General features: G+C 39.6%; 1 protein-coding gene across 4 annotated transcripts in view; it reads right to left on the reverse strand.

Moving 5' to 3' along the window:
- sipa1l1 (signal-induced proliferation-associated 1 like 1) overlaps positions 1–16,490 on the reverse strand; it is a 251,214-nt gene extending 234,724 nt beyond the window's left edge. For all 4 annotated transcript variants that reach the window (XM_039741579.1, XM_039741578.1, XM_039741577.1 and 1 more), the window contains exon 1: positions 16,318–16,490. The gene's annotated coding sequence lies outside the window, so the exon portion shown is untranslated. The remainder of the gene's footprint in view (positions 1–16,317) is intronic.
- Positions 16,491–20,749: the final 4,259 nt, after the last annotated feature.

Here is a 20,749-nt window from a genome sequence, read left to right on the forward strand (position 1 = left end):
AGATGTTTTAGGAAGAAGCCCTGCGGATGGAGCCTTTGTGGCAGAGGATTTCACCGCTACTCACTACACACCTTTTAGCGGTGTGAATAGGGGGGCTGAACACACCCATAGAAGACACGGACGCTCCTCCAAAACTCCCTCTTAAACACTGATAAAATGGGAATACAGTAATCCCTCGCTATATCGCGCTTTGACTTTCGCGGTTTCACTCTATCGCGGATTTTAAATGTAAGCATATCTAAATATATATCATGGATTTTTCGCTGGTTCGCTTTCTGGACAATGGGTCTTTTAATGTAGGTTACATGCTTCCTCAGTTTGATTGCCCAGTTGATTTCATACAAGGGATGCTATTGGCGGTTGGCTTAGAAGCTACCCAATCAGAGCATGTATTACATATTAACTAAAACTCCTCAATGCTATAAGATATGCTTCCCGCGTGGCGCTTGTTTGCTTCTCTCTATCTTTCTCACTCTCTCTGCCTGACGAAGGGGATGTGAGCAGAGGGGCTGTTTGCACAGAGGACACGGACGCTCTTCTACAAAATGCCGCTTTATCGCGGTGCTTCTGTATACTTAAAAGCATGTATTGATTTTTTGATTGTTTGCTTTTCTTTGCGAGCTCTCTCTCTCTGACATTTTCTGCTCCTGACGGCGCTGCTTTAAAGATAAGATATGTTTGCTTTCTTTTAATTGTGAGAAAGAACTGTCATCTCTGTCTTGTAATGGAGCACAGTTTAAACGTTTGACTAAAGGGTGTTATTTCATGTCTAGAGGGCTCTAATAATGTTAACAGTGTGGGAGAGTTTATAAGGGCTTAAAATATATAAAAATAACCATACAAACATATGGTTTCTACTTCGCGGATTTTCACCTATCGCTGGGGGTCTGAATAACCCGCAATCAAGGAGGGATTACCTCCTCTATGCTCCCTTACTTGCTGGACTGGTGCTGCTGCTCTGTTGGGCGATATGCTTCTCGCACAGCGCTTTGCATACTTAAAAGCCTGAACAGTACTTGTTCTCTTGGCTGATTGCTTTGTTTCTCTCTCCTCCCCCAGACATCCTCTGCTCCTGTTGGGGGTCCCGCTGCCGTTGTGCACCCCTATGATGTTTGTCTATTCTTGTAATTGAGAACTAACTACATATGGAGCTCATTTTACTTCTGAAAGGGACATGTTTGTTTGAAGTGTCTGAATAAAGTTCCTGTCTCTACAATTTCTGTTTCTGTGCAATTCTGTGACCCAAGTGTGACAGCGGGTTGTCTCAAGACGTGTACTATCGTTTGAAAATCACGTCTGGCACCGCGAGACTAGAGTCTATTTGACAATGCTGGGCAAAAGGCAGGAAGCAGATAAGAATGGGGTGTCCATCTCAGGGCATACCTACTCAAAAATGTCAACTCCTGGAGGGAATAAAAGCAGAGGGGGGAAAAATGCTAACCCACACAGAAGGTGACTGGGCCAGGATTTCAGACTGGTCTCTTGGAACTGTCCACTGCACCAGCCTACCACCCCTTGGTAAACATCTTAATACAAATTTATCATTGGCACTTTACAACATTAAACTCCCAAACTCAAACATTTCAGTGCTTCAAAGGGAACAGTCTCAAAAATAATGGCAGAATATGTCAAACACTGACAAAATACTTAATAGAAAAAGTGCTACATGCCAGAAAAGCACAGCCACAAAATTGAATCGGCACCTCTGTGACTCAGTATGCTTTATGGTAGGGCTGCCATTTAGAAACTGCTTGTACCCAATGCGTGCACAAAAAGCTGCATGCCTTGGGTGTTATGGGTACAAAACATGGAGCTGTGGCTAATATAAAACAAAGTAATAAGGTCTAATGAAGCATTTGCTACATCTGAAATGGAGGAAACCAAAAGAATACCTTCAACTCACAATGTCTGTTGCCAGCTGGCATGTCCATGGCCATTTAATATGGGATTCATAAAAGCAGTGTTAATGTGTGCAATGTGCCATCTGTTGGAAGGACAAATGCAATACTTTTAATTTCTACAATACTTTGTTATGCACCATCTGTTGGAATGACAGAGACAGCAACTTGTTGGACACTTAGACACTTGTCCTTTCATTAAGGTAGTTTATGGACCTCTTGTCCTCCCCAATTTGTCAGTCTGACTGACAGTTATGTCCTGCATGAGAGTGAAAAGTTTCCATACGCACATTTTTACAGTGAACCCCATGGGATCCCAATCATTTACTCATGTAACTGCATAACTGCCAGCTAGTCAATACAGAATGGTAGTATCTCCTATAAAAGCTACAGTTAGTAACAATAAATTATCTTGTATTGAAGTTGGAGCTGCAGTCACACCTTTGAAGCTTCTTAGAGATGAAGTCTAAAGCTTTTATCAGAGACACAACAAGCCGGGTGACAACACAGGCTCTGGTAATTGTGATGGTAATGAGCCTGTGTGTCAAAATGTGCAAACTGCCTTTTTAATTAAAGGCAGAATTGTGTTGTTGCCTAAGTGAAGACACATGTTAAAGGGTCCTCATGATGGAAAAATAAGATGACAAAAATCAGCTATTAGACTCACTTTCTAGGAATACATCATAAAATGAAATATTACATTTTAACTCTACAACTCAACCCTGCAGATAATAAACATCCCATACTTAATATGGTTTTTGTACTTTAGAAGGCTGTAAAACAAACACATTTGGGGGGGGAGAAACATCTTGTGCTTTTCAAAAAATATTTCAGATCTGTTGCAAACAACATCGTCTTAAATAACCAGGGTGAACAATTCAAATTTCTAAAGAATCTTCTATGCTTTTGGCTGATGTTAGTTTCATTGGTTTGCCCACGCAAAACATACCAGTGTAAGAACACCATCTGCTTCCAAACAGTTGGTCTGGAAAATCTAATGCTATGACCTGAAAAGCTGGTATGCCTGCTCTTTAAATGAAAGTTAAGCAAATTTACAAAAAAATGAAGCATACATTGCAGCTCAAGTAAGGTTCACCAAGCACTAGATATTTCTGTAACAACATAAAAGCAACTACATACATCTATTATATAATGCTTCTATTACAGGCACTGTCGTGGTGTGCCCATCTCCTCCCCCAACAGGGGACTATCCAAGAATACAGCCAAACTGCAAAGTATTTAAAAATTAATCTTAATTCCCATACCACCTCATCTTCAGAAATCTTATTTTTCACTTGCAGTTACACATACAGTGCATCTGGAAAGTATTCACAGCGCATCACTTTTTCCACATTTTGTTATGTTACAGCCTTATTCCAAAATGGATTCAATTCATTTTTTCCCTCGGAATTCTACACACAACACCCCATAATGACAATGTGAAAAAAGTTTACTCGAGATTTTTGCAAATTTATTAAAAATAAAAAAAATTGAGAAAGCACATGTACATAAGTATTCATAGCCTTTGCCATGAAGCTCAAAATTGAGCTCAGGTGCATCCTGTTTCCTCTGATTATCCTTGAGATGTTTCTGCAGCTTAATTGGAGTCCACCTGTGGTAAATTCAGTTGATTGGACATGATTTGGAAAGGCACACACCTGTCTATAGAAGGTCCCACAGTTCACAGTTCATGTCAGAGCACAAACCAAGCATGAAGTCAAAGGAATTGTCTGTAGACCTCCGAGAGAGGATTGTCTCAAGGCACAAATCTGGGGAAGGTTACGGAAAAATTTCTGCTGCTTTGAAGGCCCCAATGAGCACAGTGGCCTCCATCATCCGTTAGTGGAAGAAGTTTGAAACCACCAGGACTCTTCCTAGAGCTGGCCGGCCATCTAAACTGAACGATCGGAGGAGAAGAGCCTTAGTCAAGGAGGTGACCAAGAACCCGATGGTCACTCTGTCAGAGCTCCAGAGGTCCTCTGTGGAGAGAGGACAACCTTCCAGAAGGACAACCATCTCTGCAGCAATCCACCAATCAGGCCTGTATGGTAGAGTGGCCAGTCGGAAGCCACTCCTTAGTAAAAGGCACATGGCAGCCCGCCTGGAGTTTGCCAAAAGGCACCTGAAGGACTCTCAGATCATGAGAAACAAAATTCTCTGGCCTGATGAGACAAACATTGAACTCTTTGGTGTGAATGCTAGGTGTTACGTTTGGAGGAAACCAGGCACCGCTCATCACCAGGCCAATACCATCCCTAAAGTGAAGCATGGTGGTGGCAGCATCATGCTGTGGGGATATTTTTCAGCACCAGGAACTGGGAGACTAGTCAGGATAAAGGGAAAGATGACTGCAGCAATGTACAGAGACATCCTGGATGAAAACCTGCTCCAGAGTGCTCTTGACCTCAGACTGGGGCGACGGTTCATCTTTCAGCAGGACAATGACCCTAAGCAAACAGCCAAGATATCAAAGGAGTGGCTTCAGGACAACTCTGTGAATGTCCTTGAGTGGCCCAGCCAGAGCCCAGATTTGAATCCGATTGAACATCTCTGGAGAAATCTTAAAATGGCTGTGCACCGACGTTTCCCATCCAACCTGATGTAGCTTGAGAGGTGCTGCAAAGAGGAATGGGCGAAACTGGCCAAGGATAGGTGTGCCAAGCTTGTGGCATCATATTCAAAAAGATTTGAGGCTGTAATTGCTGCCAAAGGTGCATCGACAAAGTATTGAGCAAAGACTGTGAATACTTATGTACATGTGATTTCTCAGTTTTTTTATTTTTAATAAATTTGCAAAAACCTCAAGTAAACTTTTTTCACGTTGTCATTATAGGGTGTTGTTTGTAGAATTCTGAGGAAAAAAATTAATTTAATCCATTTTAAAAAAAGGCTGTAACATAACAAAATGTGGAAAAAGTGATGCGCTGTGAATACTTTCCGGATGCACTGTACAGTACAATATGTAGTGAAACGCACAAATGCTTATCTTCAAGACTGCATGACTCCTTTATTTTGCTGACACTCAGGAGAAGACTATAGGCCTGACACCATTGTGGCAGAACTTCCTGTTAACCCGACTCACTGTTGTTAGAGATCAGGCCCACCACCACTGTGTCATCAGAAAACTTGACAATGATGTTAAGAGTTATGTGAAGCCATGAAGTCATACATATAGGAAGAGAACATTAGAGGACTCAGCACATAGCCCTGTGGTACAGAATGAGGGAGGATGAAGTATGGCCAACCACTCGAACCACCATTCAAGAATAAAAAAAACCCAGCTTCATAATAAAGTCCTCAGTCACAGATCCTGGAGACTGCTTAGAGTGGTTTACTGTGTTAAATGTCAATTTAGAAATAGCATTTGCACATAATTCCCTCTCCTGTTGTCCAAGTGGGCTAATACTGGATTTAGAATGAAAATGATGCCATTACCTGTGGATCTACTGGAGTGATAGGACGACTATAATGGATGAAGGTCTTTTGGCAGTGAAAGGTAAATGTAATTATTGGCTAGCCTCTTGAAACACTTCCATTGCAAAAGGCATTAGTGTGATGAGGCAATAGGCAGGCTGGTTTGATTTCTTAGGTACAGGAACAACAGCAAATATTTTAAAGCATGTTGAACACAGACATTCCAAAGGAACAATTATCAGGACCCAGGGAAAAATTTGTCAAGGTGATGTTTCTTAGCACACAATTCAATAAACTTAGTCTTCCACAAGACCAGCATCATCAAATCCTATCATGTGAATCATGAAAACAAAGAGGACTGATTTAAGAACATTTATGTTAGGTAGAATGTCCCGTTGGGGCTGAATGGTCTTTTGGCCTTGGAAACCCTGCATATTTGGGGTTTTTTTTGGCCTAACATTTTCTTAGTTACTTATTCTTTAATATGATGGCCTAATCCTGTTAATTTTCGTGCAACTTTCTCTTTGTTATCTTGTAAAGCACTTGAAGCTACATTGATGGTATGAAAATATACTATATAAATAAATGTTGTTATCTCCAGGACCATTTGGTTAACAGTCTACTTTCCTGAAAGACTGAAAAAAAGAAACTTGGTTCAAGCCTAACTTAACAAAACTCAAGCCTGAAAGGCGTAAAAGAACTCATGTGCAAGTTATAATTTACAGTTTTGCAACGAAGGTGCCAGCTCTGGTTGGCATTTTGTTTCATACAACATTTAATAAAAGGCAGTAAACTCTTCAGATAAAGATAACACTAGTGTTGGATCAATACTAAAATTTTAACTTTGGTATTGATACCAGCTTTCACGCCTTAGTATCAGTACCAAAATGGTTCTGAAGCATGAAAACGGGCAACTCCAAAACACTGCTGGTCTTTACTCCAGCCTCCCCAGGGTATCACACGATTGCTCACCTCCCTCATGTGCCACACAATTGCAGTGAATACCCACCACTTCCCTCTTCACAGCCATGAAGAAACAGTGGGTGGTAGGGGATGTGTCACCTGGTAAATTCTGATCACGTTGAAGCAGTAAGGTTCCCCCGTGAAGCTCTCAGTGTGTCAAACTATATAGTTTTGTTTTGTGAAGTCTACAAAATGGTCATTTTTCCACAACTGCAATAGCAATAGGAAATGATACAGGGGTGGATTTAAGCAGAAAGTTGACATTTACTTCCAGTACAGAAAACCCCAAAATACTGTACTGTACCATTTTAAAGTTTGTGTTTTATTTAAATTGGAGTTTTCCTGATATCCTAGATAACAGATGATTTGCTTCATTGGTAAATGTACAAGATATTTATGTAAATGTCTACATGGAGTACCAGTATTCAAATTCAGAGCAGACACTTTCTTCTAAGGTCCACACAGGTCCTCCCAGATCTCTAAGGTGTACATGTTAGGCTTACTTGAGTCACAAATATGAATTGTGTACTCCAGCCATTAAATGCAACAACCACCAGTTGGACCTGACCTCCATGCAATAAAATAAAGAAAGCCAGCCCGGCAAACTTTCTCTGGATGTTTAGGGTTGGCATTTTATAAGACAAAACCAAAATGACATTGCCACCAATTCACTCAGTTGACCATTCAATTGCTGATGTTAACTCAAGAAAATGGGACACATGGGACAAGGCATAGTCAAGCCAAAGTCAGTCCATCTTGCAGTCTCTAACAATGGCAGATACCTTTGTTAATTCTACTCTTGCACTAAGCATTTATTTCATTAAGTGCTATTCCCAGCACTCTTCATTATTAATGACAAAGAAATAGGAGACAAAGGGCACTTCTTCACAATGCCGGGTTATTAACATTATTATTATTATTTTTTTTTTTTTACATTTACAATAGTCCTTTTGTTTCATAGAAGGATTGTGGTATTGAGTGCTTCTGGCAGCAGTGAAGCCAAGCTGAAATCCTCTCAGCAAATTCAGAAACCCACCCCACCCCCCGACCAATCCACTGCCATGCAAAACACAGTGAGCCATTACACTCAGCACTTAGCAAGCCCAGCTGTAATTTGCTAGCATGAGTGTTAATTAAATGTTGAGAGGAAAGATGAGACAATGGAGGCTTTTGAGGTCAAAATAAGTGGGAACTGCAAAAGGCTGTGATTCCCAAAAATGGCTAGCTCATCCGGTGCCTTTTCCTCCCATTTCCTGGATTTGACACTCTTCAATAAGCTTGGCAAGTAAACCTCGGCAGTGCTTTATGACCAGATAAGAACAAAACCTTTGGGGCAACCTCTTTAACAGCTATAATTACAGAAATATTACTGCAATATTTGTGCACAAATAATGAAGAACTTTTGTAAGTGATGCCTAGCCTCCCATGATCAGGCTGAAACTAACGGACCGCGAGGCTGAGGGAACACACAGGCCTTTTTATCCATCATGATTTAACACCGAGGATGTCTCACTGGCATCTCTAAAATGATGATTTGGCACAAGACAAAGTAAAATCTGCAGATGAACTGATGCACAACATCGCTCTCTCCCAGGCCATAAGCATTTAGGGTCCTTTTTCTTTTTATGTGGTGTGTCCTAAATAGATTGTTGAAGATTTATGTATTAAATGTAGCAGTACTTATTTATAAAGTGTATTGTTCAGTCTTTAGAAGAGGGGCTATCTATAGCCAATCATGGCTATCTAACAAGAGTCTATCCTACTAATACTTAAAACAAATTAATTAATGTGACATTCTGGTGCATTCAGAAACTTGCAGCAGGTAACTGATTTGCAAGTTAGATGATTTTAATTTATGTTATTCAAATTTGTCAAAGAAACACATATCAAATCTGTGTTTAATAAACATCATTCTAACAATGTGTCACATCCAGAAGTTAACACCGATAACAGAATGTAACCATTTATATGTGCCTGTAGGGTACATAAACTTGATGATTTTAATAGCGCTTTACAATCATGTATTTGACTACAGAGACAAGTGACGTAAATATTGCATTTGTACAGTTTCTGGCTGTGGAGAGTGTTTTTTGTTAACTGTAATCCACATTTCTTAAAAACTAAATATCTGTATGGAGTTAAAATTGGTGTTGACACCTCATGCTAAAACCTTCGGCTACAATGGACTCTGATGGATTGGAGATCATTGTGGCATTTTGCCTGTAATTTTACTCAAATACTCAATCAAATCCACAGATAATTTAGTTATGACTTTGTTTCTAATGTAATGTAATGTAAATAATACGTTTATTCACTAAACACACAATAGCTTACAGAGCTACCTTGGGGGGCAACTCTCCTTATCATTTTATTACTAGATCGTTTAAATTAAGTGACTTTTTTCTTTCCATGGTTACATTTTTTATAATGTCCTTTGCACAGCTGTCAACTCCATTTTCTTAAAGTACTTTGAATAGCTCATATTTGGAACTGACATTATTGAATTTTTCATGCATAAGCAAGTTTGTTATTATAATGTATTTGTATGTGTTGATAATCTAAGCAATAAATTTAGCAGCTGGAATTTTATTACATATTATAGACAAGTTGTCAATGCCGAGTGCTAGTTATTTCCTAAATGAGAATAAAAAGGTCAAAACACTTATGTCAAGTGGTATGGTGTCCTAGTCCTGACTCCACACCTCTAACACACGCCTTAATTCAACGGCACCGACATTCACTTGTGAGGTTGTTTCTAGTGCAGTGTTAGTACGCCGTTTATTCACTAAACACACAAAGGCTTACTGAACTATTTCAGGGGGGCTCCCCTCCCCTGCATTTTATTACTAGATAATTTAAATTAAGCAACTTTTTTCATTCATTGTTTGCCGTTTTTATTTTTTAGGTTTATTAGGAGGCTTTGCCCCCTGCTCGCTTAACTCACCAGTACCCCCAGCCTGCGCTACAAACCCAGCCACTTCACACCTCTGCCGCTCGCGCATGTGGATTTCACCTTCACCAAATAATAAATCTTTTAATTCTCTTCATTGGGAAGAAACACTATCTTTCCCTGATGGCAACACAAATTAGAAGATCTACAAGTCTCCGACTTAAAGTTTAAATCCGAACAATCTACTCTATCTCTTTTCACTGTTCCGTTATATTCACTGAGTAATAATTTCCATTTGTTTATGCAAATACGATTTTTAATATAATTTTTTTGAGACTTTAGAATTTTAGTACTTTCATTATCCCTAACCTGCTCTGCATGTGTATGAGGCCAAAGTTTTTTAATTCTTTATGATGTTCTACTTTGTCATCTACTCTTTGTCTTTTATTTCCAGCCCCGGGCGTGGTTAAATCTCTTGGCACAAAGTCTTGTCTCACGGAATGTGAAAGTATCTCTCTGAAAAAGTCACGTCTCGTCCCAGGATTTTTTTATTATAATAGACAGATGTACTATATACAGTTAGCTGTGCTACTCTGCAGCTTTACTGATTGTGGCATGGGTTGATTGGCTGTATCATTGATTGGCTGTAGCTAACTTACTACATTTATGTTTACAATATTTGTTACTTTTGTTTACTTTGTTACCAGAGGCAAATATTATTTCACTGGAGTTCCTTACTCTGAAGTAGGCTGGATACAAATGTCCAGGAGTAAAACAATCCTGCCATAGATCAGCGCTTGCTTTTCCTATTGACTGACCTTGCCTTTTATTGATTATACATGAAACTCTACTGTTAACTGTTTTCAACTGAAACAAGTAATTAGTTAAGAAATGGGAATTTATGGTATGAATATAATTTCACCTGTAGCACATCTTATAAAAATGTTTGCTTTAGTGAGTGACATATGAATCTTGTAACGTTACAGAGTTTTGAAGGATTTAGATCAAAAGCAACATACAGTAAACCACAGTCTATTTTCACTTATCACAGAATTGACTTTTCAGTCTTCATGTTTACATGGCACGTGCAATGAACTGAACTTTAAAAGAATTGTTCAGAAAAAAAAAACAAGTGAAATGAAATATAACCACAATTCCAAAAATGTTGGGACGCTGCATAACATGTAAATAAAAACAGAATGCAATGATATGCAAATATCATGATCCCATATTTTATTCACAATAGAACACAGAAAACATATCAAATGTTTAAACTGTGGAAATGTACAATTTTCAGACAAGAATACGGTCATTTTGAATTTGATGGCAGCAACACGTCTCAAAAAAGTAGGGACAGGGCCACGTTTACCACTGTGTAGCATCCCCTTCTCTTCTTTTAACAAACAGTCTGTAAACGTCTGAGAACTGAGAAGACCAGTTGCTGGCTTTTGGGAGAGGAATGTTGTCCCGTTCTCGTCTGATATAGGATTCTAGCTGAGACGTCTTTGTCATATTTTTCGTTTCATGTTTTCAATTGGTGAAAGGTCTGGACTGAAGGCAGGCCAGTTTAGCACATGAACTCCTGTACTACAAAGCCATGCTGTTGTAACAGATGCAGTTTAGCATTAATATGCAAGGATTTCCCTGAAAAATACGTTGTCTGGATGGGAGCAGATGTTGCTTTAAAACCTGTATATACCTTTCAGCATTGGTGGTGCCTTTCGAGATGTGCAAGCTGCCAATTCCATAGGCACTAATGCACCCCCACACCATAAGAGATGCAGGCTTTTGAACCGAGAACTGAGAACAAGCCGGATGGTTCCTCTCCTCTTAAGTTCGGAGGACACAGCGTCCATGTTTCTAATGTCAAATTTCGTTTTGCTTGACCATAGAACACTTTACCACTTTGCCTCAGTCCATTTTAAATAAGCTTTGGCCCAGATAAGACAATGGTGTTTGTGGCTCATATTCACGTATGGCTTCTTCTCTGCATGATAAAGTTTTAACCTGCATTTGTGGCTGGCACAGCAAACTGTGCTCATACAGTGATTTCCATGACAGAATCAGGCCTGTTTTTAATGCGGTGCAGCCTGAGGGCCTGAAGGTCATGGGTATCCAACAATGATGTTTGGTCAAATCCTCTGCACACAGAGATTTCTCCAGATTTCGTGAATCTTTTGATGATATTATGTACTGTAGATGATGAGCTATTCAAAATCTTCACAATTTTACAGTGGCGAGCAGGACTCTGACATTGTTCCACAATTTGTAGACATAGTTTTTTGCAGCTGGGTGAATCTCTGCCCATCTTTACTTCTGAGAGACTCTGCCTCTTTAAGATGCTCTTTTTATACCCAATCATGTTACTCACCTGTTACCAATCAACCTAATTAGATGCAAAATGTTCCTCCAGCTGTTTCTTTTTAGTACAACTTACTTTTTCAGCCGGTTGCTCCCATCCCAACTTTGTGTGACATGTTGCTGCCATTAAATTCAAAATTAGCTAATATTTTTCATGAAATAGTAAAATGTCTCACTTTCATCATTTGAAATATTTTCTATATTCTATTGTGAATAAAATGTGGGTTTTTTTGCACTTTGTTTTTATTTAAATTTTACACAACATGCCAATTTTTTAGGAATTGGGGTTATAATATGGTGAACTACGGGCTGTGTTTACATCCTCTATGTAGTGTTTGCTGCACAAGCAGTTAAACTGACCAAACCATGCTGGCTTGTAGTAGGATGGTATACTGTACAGCCCAGTTCTCAGGCATACTGAATGTATTGCTCCTCCAAATGCCCTTGCCACTCTGTTGCTCAAAGTATATATACTATATATAAGTGAGATTGACAATCCAATGGGGTAACCATACACTGCACCCTCCATTAAATCTGTTTGTACTCCATACTGCACTGTGAGCAGTAAGAAGAAGCTGACAGAATACAGAGAACTGTATGTACCCAAGGATGCAAGTTGCTTCTTTGAGCTTTGCCAAATTTTCACCCTTCCACTTTGGCCTTCATTTTTATTAAGCAGTGGCCCAATTTCTCTGCACAATTCCTTCTCAATGCACAGCAAAATAAAAAAATAAAAAAGTTAGCGAGTCTGCAAGTCAGTCAGCTTTGCATGACAGACAGACAGACAGACAAAGGTAACAATTAGGATAGTGAGGGACAGGATAACAGGCACCGTTAGGAACATCTGCATTTGGACTTTTCTTTTGATTTTTTAATGCAAGGTATTCTATTTTTTGTTTTGTGTTTTGACTCTAGCTTGACCAGAGATTATTACACTGAATTGCCCCTAAAGAAAGCTTACCATTTTCCATCGTTTTTCTTTGAACTAAACTTTAATGTCTCTATAGACTTTACCATAACAGTATGGCAGTAATGCTATCCACTCCACAGTCATGGATTTGTCACACTCATAGTATCAGCTCATCCAGCCGAGCCTGTGTCTATTAGGCGCAGAGAAACAATGTAGGTAGAAAATTGTTATGAGCAAAATTACCAGGAGAAAAAAGATGCCTGAAAAGGATAAATTAGAGAAAAGAATTAAACTAAGAGGAAATATAAGCAGCCAGGAAATCAAATGAACCAAAGTGAAGTGTTAAAAGTGCAAAGTCAAAATCAAAACCAGAACTCCTTCACTGTTACTGATCTGCCTTTGTCTGTCTACACTGTGAGATTATAAAAGATTTTAGATTTTTGTTTTATTTATTTTTTAGACAATGGGAGATGCGTGGTGCCAATTTTTAAAGTGACATGACATGACACATAAACATCTGCAAGAATGACCAAAAACGGGGTGCAATTGCTAACAACAGTATGGTGTTACCCATGATAAAAACAATGTTATGATAAAATGAAAAAAAAAATGATACAGTAAGTCAAAATAATAATCATTCAATGAGAATTCTCTACAGTGCTGAATAAAATGGATACAGCCACATCATTATTTTATTTTCATTTACAATTTTTTGCAGGATGATGGTATCATTATGGTACCATCCTGGATTTTGGTTGCTATGACACCATTTATCATTAGTGGACATGGCTACCTGTGCATTTGATTTTATGGCAGCCACCACATTTAAACCTGAGCAAGTATGATCTACCATTGTCCAAACTTTGTTCTCAGAGGAAAGGCTTTTTGTTACCTTGAGAATATTTGTATCTTGGGCAATTTCTTCTTGGTTTTAAACTTGTTTTTGTGCAACATAAAGCTCATATTGTCCTTTTGCTTTGGTTACTGATTTCTAGACATCGGTGTATTGATCCTGGACCTGTCCTGACAGCTGCTCATTTCCTAATAATTCAGACCTATTCAAGTTTTCTTTGTTAACCTCCTTAGTGTTGTGTTTACTCTATGGAAAAACAAGCCATTAAAGCTGAATTTGTTCCTACAATAAAAATGTTGTTACATGTAAAAGAAACACGAAAATACCAAAACCTCAACATATATACAGTAGAAAAGGTCTGTCAAGTGTTCACTGCTGTACTCATGCAGATTTTATCCTTTGTGTCAGACATTTTGAAACAGTCACCAACTCATGCTCAATTGATGGTGCAACTGAGACAGTAGACGCATGCTTCTTCACACACTTTCCATATAATATTCTTTCTCTTGTTTGCACAGGAGAAGGTAGAATGTCAGTGGCAGACCCACACAATTTTCACACCCTTTGTGTTATTGCAGGTTGCCACAGCACAAGGCTTTAGTTGGAGGCTCCACCCCACTCATGAATATTGACAGAGTGTCACACCATATACAGTAGATATATTAATGATTTCTTGCAACATGGTTATTTCATTCACTAGATGGCCGCAAAGTACTGCCTTGAGTGTTATTCAAACTTGAAAATATAAAGTGGATCATTACAAGTCACCCCAAGTTGGACTCGTGGTTAACCGTAACTGGATGGAATTCCAAGCCCAAGTCATGCTCGGGGTTAATGCTAAGGGGGTTAATAGATCAAATGTGTTGCAAATGTCTGGACGTCCATCAACACATTTCAAAAGAATAAAAACCCAGTATGAGCAACTGTACTTTGAGATAGACTAGCAACCCATCTAAGATTAGACCTGTGATCTAATGAAACCACAGTAGACTCTGCTTCACTGCAAAAAGAATCAGAGAAGTGGACAGCTGGATAAACACAGACAAAGGCAGTGCAACCACACCAACTAATGCACAGTCCCAATGGGATGAGAGATCAACGTCTTTAAGGTGAGGTGTCCAAGCACAGTTGCAAGTTATTCATTCAGTCTACTATAGGCTGCTTCTACCACAAAGGTAAAAATGAAAAATGAACTAAGAGGCAGCACATCATATCAAAGCCTGAAATTCACAGTTTTAGATTTGTTAAAACTCACGGGGGGCAAGCAAGACATGCTGGTAACTAAAGAAAAGCCACCACACAGAGGTCAAACATGACTCAGTGCATATATAAAAAAAAGAGCACAAACTGAAATGTTAGCAGGGACATATTGAAATGAGAAGTGCCGCCTAAGAGCACTTTCGCTGGCAGAATGCATTTTATGTAACTCTTTCAATTGATTAGATTCATGCAGGTCCCTAAACAGCAGTCAAGTCAACATGATTAATGCAGTTTTCACACTGCACTTTTAAATGGCCTTTAGGGAAGTGCTTGTGGACTGACTGGTGCTGGCTTACTCCATGCAAGTGCACACTGACAGAGTACACCACAATTGACATTATTTTTTAATCAATTATGTTTATGGAAGTTTAAAAAGGTGTCAAAGCTGTATTTGTGCATTAAAAAAATAAGAGCCATGCTGCTTTATCCATTTAATCATCCTCCGCCTACAGACTATAGTGCTTAAAAAAAAAAAAATTGAAAACAATAAATCAAGGCATTGACTAGCATTTCATCCCTGCTTCAGCATCTTTTCTGTACCACACCAGAGTGGCCTTTGTGATTTAAACTCAATACACGGTTAAGCAAGCTTTGCACCATAAGCAACTTTAAGATCTCCTATACTGCAGTCCATACTTTCACTGCCTAGAGGAACAAAACAATTGATTCATGGCAAAAGTCCAAATGTTTGTGTAGCTCATTTAGTATCATCTTGCAAAGGTAGATGGGAGGACAAAGGGATTACAGAGTGGCACAGCTATATATAAGCTGAGGCTTAATAAGGTAGGAACCTGAATATGATGTGTGGCGGACGGCCAGGATCCATGCCCGGCTGGGACATCCCTTCACTCTATATTCAGGGGGAGCAGCCCTTGACGGTGCAATACTTCCCCCTGGACGCTAGATGGCCGACCCCCTGAAGCGGTGCCTCGGTTTCCCGCAGGGCTCCATAGGAATTGGAGTTGGGTGCAGCCCTGTTGGGTCCCGCAAACACCGCCAGGGGGTGCTGCAGCTGGGACTCCTAAGCCTGTATGAAAGTGCAGCCGGAACTCAGCGAACAACCACCTGGAGGACTTCCGGGTGGGCTATAAAAGGGTCCAGCAACCACCACTCAATGGCCAGAGTCGGGAGGAGGAGGACTACGCTTGGAGAAGGAGAAGAGTGCTTGTGTGTATTTGTACTAGGGACTGTGTTGCGCCTGTGGGGATTACGGGGAAGACGTGCCCCTGAGGTGAAGAAAATAAAGTTTCTTTATTTTTATACGTGCCTCCAGTGTGATTCTGTGTCGGGTCAGGTGCCTATATAGCGCCTTTGTTACAGGTGCCATCCATATAAAGGTTTTCACTGCAGCTGTGCTCTTCAGTTCAGTCATCATTTTTTAACCAACTTCAGCCAATTCAAAGTCATTGGGGTGGAGTCCAATTCCACAAGTCAGGATCTGGCCCTGGATAGATGGGCAGGCATGATCCTCATCATTCATTTATTTCATGCAACAAAGTAGCACTTTACATTTATTTTGAATTATTCTCTCATACAACACAATAAAAATGATAAGCTGCTTAGGGAAGTGATAGGTAAAATCAGAGCATGCAACTGGCTTAAGAGGTATGAGTGGGTTGAAGTTGACGAATACAAATATGAATGGCATTAGTCTGATGATGGAACACACCGACATAAGTATCACGTCTCTTTTTTAAACTCACTATGCCTGTAAAATACTGTTAAACCTGCCCTTTTTTTTTTGAGGATGAATTAAAAGGGGACTCACCTGTCTTCTTTCACCTCCTCAGCCATAACAAGAACATACTGGAAGAACAGCTGTGACTCCGCCTCTGTCTCCTCCCCTTCTGCTCTGTCACAGAGAAGGGTTTATAGGTACATGTAATATGCGTACAAGTAGGACCTTCATACAATGGGGGGCCCAGCTTCAAACTCCAAAAGTGACCTAAAAAAAAAAAAACCAACAAAAAAAAAAAGACATGATGTGTCTTTTCAATTCTGTATTTTCTGTGAATCTGATGATGCTTGACATAAAGACACATTTTTGCTTGATTCCCCCCTCTGCCGCACAATTTAAAATTACAAATCAAACAATTCCAATGTGATTAAAGTGTGCAGTGCAAACTTTCATTTAATGGGATTTGCATACATTTCAGTCGCAGCATGTAGAAATGACAATTTTTATACAGAAACCCCCCCTCCTTTTCAGGCCACCATAATGTATGGCACACTTGGTGTCACAGGTATTTGTGATTCTTCAGGTGTGTTTTATGGCTTCATAAGATACCGTGGTTTACTTCTACCCTTTGCAGTGTGCAGTCGCCATTGTTCAACATGAGGACAAGCGCTGTCAAAAGTGAAAGAAGCCATTATGAGGCTGACAAACAAGAACAGAACCTTTCGAAATGTTGGTCAACAGTCTGAAATATCATGAAGAAGAACAAATGCACTGGTGAGCCCAGTAATCACAAAGTGACTGGTAAGCCAAGGAAGACCTCCACAGCAGCTGATGACAGAAGGATCCTCACTATGATCAAGAAAAAGCCCCAAATGCCTGTCTGACAGATTAGAAACAGTCATTAGGAGGCAGCTGTGGATGTGTCAGAGACAATTATCAGCAGAAGAGTTCACAGACAGAAATACAGAGGCCACACTGCAAGATTGAAACGATTAGTTAGCCACAAAAACAGGATGGCCAAATTAAAAAGAGTCTGCAGAATTCTGGAAAAAATTTCTTCTGAACAGACAAGGTAAAGATGAACGTACATTAGAGTGATTGCAAAAGCAAAGTGTGGAGCCGAGAAGGTCCTGCCCAAGATCTAAAGCAGACCACCTCATCTCTTAAACATGGTGCTGGGGGTGTTACGGCTTGGGCATGCATGGCTGTCACAGGTCCTGGCACAATGCTCACAGTAGTAGCCCTATGGATTCTGAGGTGTATACAAACACAGATCTGCTCAAGTTCTAGTAAAGCCTCCAAACTCACTGAACGGTGTTTCATCCTACAACAAAATAATGATCTAAACATACTGCTAAGGCAACAACGGAGTTTTTGAAAGCTAACAAATAGAAAATGATTGAATGTCCAAGCCAGTAACCCAATTTAAAACCAATTGAGCAGGCTTCTTATATGCCAAAGAGAAACTTTAAGAGGATAAGCGCCCTGAAACAAGCAGGAGATGAAGATGGTTGCATCAAAGGCTTGGCAGAGCATTGACAGAGAAGATCCTCAACACCTGGTGATGTCAGCAAATCTCAGACTTCAAGCAGTCATTACATGCAAGGGACATACAATAAAGTCCTAAATATGATGGTTTTAACAGATCTGCCATTGCAGTGTCCCAAACATTATAGTGCCCTGAAATGGAGGGGACCATGTAGAAAAAGTGTTGTGTGACCAAAATGTCTGCAATCCCCTTTAATGAAAGTCTGCAATGTGCAATTTAATCAGGGCTAAAGTGTCTGGTTTGTGATTTAAACTGTGGGGCAGAGGGGAAAATCAAAGAAAAATGAGTCTTTGTCCCAAACATTATAGAGGGCACTATACTACACCAAATGGTATAGTTTACAATACATTACCTCAAATGAAGAATGAGACAGCACACAAATCTATTTTTGGAAAAGTTAGTTTGATTTCCTAATAAAACAGAATACATTTGGTTTATAAGGATTCCACTGACTAAGACAAGCTTATCTTCATTGTAAACTGGTTTGAAGAAGAGCAATACACAACAAGGGAAAAGCAAACATTCTGGGGCAGATAATAAAGTACTAAACAACAAACCAAGTTTAATAAATTATTTACTGAAGGCTGTAATGATCCAGAAATAGGAGCCCAGAATAGGTTTGCAGTGAGCAAAAATACCCATGAAAACTTTGATAGCAATGAAAAACCTGTGTCACATTATGCAACTTCTAGTCATTGAGTATATCAGATTTGTTGACCACAGTTGTGGATCTGTTGCTGAACCATGTTGATTTAAATGAGTAAAAAAAAAAAAAAATCACTGGCCATATCACATTTAGCATCCGAGTCCCTACCTTGCAGCAGAGCCGTGCTGGCCCCTTTTTCTGACAGCCAAAGCATGCTGCCTGACCTAACCTTCCAAATGTATAGTCCTCCCAACATTCTCCTTTAATGTGAAATGTGTGCACCCCTTAGGAGAGACAGAATCACAGCTCCTTAGTAAAGGCACTGTACGAAGGATCAACAGCTGCAGTGGCTTCAGCACCAATCTCTACCCATGAGACATCAAACAGATGAGCTTCTCTTCCATTTGTGGGGTCCTTCATTTTTGTCACTGCATTCTACGCATTGTACTTCCAAAGCATTGATTAGTTGTCAGGTCTCATGTACACAGAGCCACCCAAATGACTAAAAACAAAACCAAAGGAACAAGTCGTAGACTAGTTGGTGTGAGTCACGATGTATGTCATGTTATGGGATTGGCTTCACAGGATTGAAGCCTCCAACTCACTAAATTCATGTAGTTGAAGGCTATGGCTAAACATTGCTAGAAAAGTGCCATAATGTGACATGGATTAAGGTTGGAGAAGCGAAAGTATCAAAAACTCTAAACACTCATTTCCTCATAATTACTCACAAACAGAACAAGCTAGCAGACATGAAATGTATGTGAAGATCATTCAGTTATCCATAGACCATCACACATTGATTGATCCAGAGCTAGCAGCCGAGGATAAATAAACATAGTCTGAACAAAACCATGAAAGAGACTGGTAATCCAGCACAAAGTATAGACCTGGGGCCTCATTTCTAAAACTTTGCATGATCTTGAGTGAGAAAATACACGTATGCCAAAAAAACAGGAAAATGTGCACAGCAAAAACATATGTACTTTTCTAAGCAATTTGTAAATCACAAAACTCATGTAAATGTGCTTTAATGAATGCACCTTGAACTCTGCCCGAGTTCACACTGAAATAACCACATATGAAAAGTACCATGAAAGAGATTAGTACTACAGCTTGAAATACAGACATTGAGCACTACAGCAACCAAATTTAATAAACTATATTGATTATTTATTACTGAAGAGATAGGAAGATCCAGAAGAAAGGTTCAAATACAATCATGAAGGTAAATGGCATAGAGCAGAATAATGGCTAGAAACAAACTCCCCTTCCTACACATATACCTGGCCCAATCACATAACTACAGAGAAGAGTGAGCTAGTACGCATATTTTCAGCTACATTTAACCAAATAAGCTCAGGAAGAAAAGCTGAGGATGATCTCATTATTAGTGCCATTGAGGACTTCTGTCAAGGAGACCAAATAAGAGGTGGAGTACAGCAAGAAATACATCCTACCTGCCTGAGTATATACCTAGCCCCCTAACCATAACTTGCCACTGTGGCAACCCCTAAGAACAAGAAGATGAGCATAAACATTTTCATTAGATTCACTGATTGGATTGTGAGAAACTGCTAAAATATTAAAGAATAGAAAACATTCTGCTGGTGTGAGCTAGCCAGAGCTTAAAAAACTATCATGACACAAACACTAAAAATCTGAGATACATGAGCAGAGGAAAGAATGGTCCAGAGTAAGTAGATTTTTGGCAAACTTTATTTAATTTGTAAAAAGCCAGTAAGATCTGTTTGAATAAGCATTAACTGCCACAGAATGGCTAAGGGTTCATGAAATTTACAAATATCATGAACTGTAACGATAGAAAAGAGGAAAACAGCAAGACATGAGTCCCCAACAGCAAACCTTCTTACAAAAAAAAGTGCAAGAAGAAAACAAGCTAGATTGCACACACTATCATTTCTTCATTATTAAGCTTGGAAGACCCAATAACAGCATCTGATGATGAAGATATGGAGAAAACTACCAAGAATTAAAGTAATGCAGAATCAGGTTAAATGGGTGCATACCCATCTACCCACTCTGTACAGTGTCCAGTTTGTTTTTTTGTTTTTTTTTTAGCAAACTCTTACAGGTTCTTTGCTAAGAGACAAGCAAAGTTTGAACAATCCATGACCATCAGCTGAGGTGCTTATAGTAAAATGGCATGCATACAACAGTGTTTTGGTTGTGTTGAAGGAATACCTGCAGTTGCTCAAGATAGTCCTCACAGGTGGCGCAGTGGTAGTGCTGCTGCTTTGCAGTAAGGAGACTGTGGAAGATTGTGGGTTCGCTTCCTCCCTGTGTGGTTCGGCTTTGAGTTCTGA

Source organism: Polypterus senegalus, chromosome 18, assembly GCF_016835505.1.
Source record: "Polypterus senegalus isolate Bchr_013 chromosome 18, ASM1683550v1, whole genome shotgun sequence".
In the NCBI taxonomy this organism is placed as follows: domain Eukaryota; kingdom Metazoa; phylum Chordata; class Cladistia; order Polypteriformes; family Polypteridae; genus Polypterus; species Polypterus senegalus.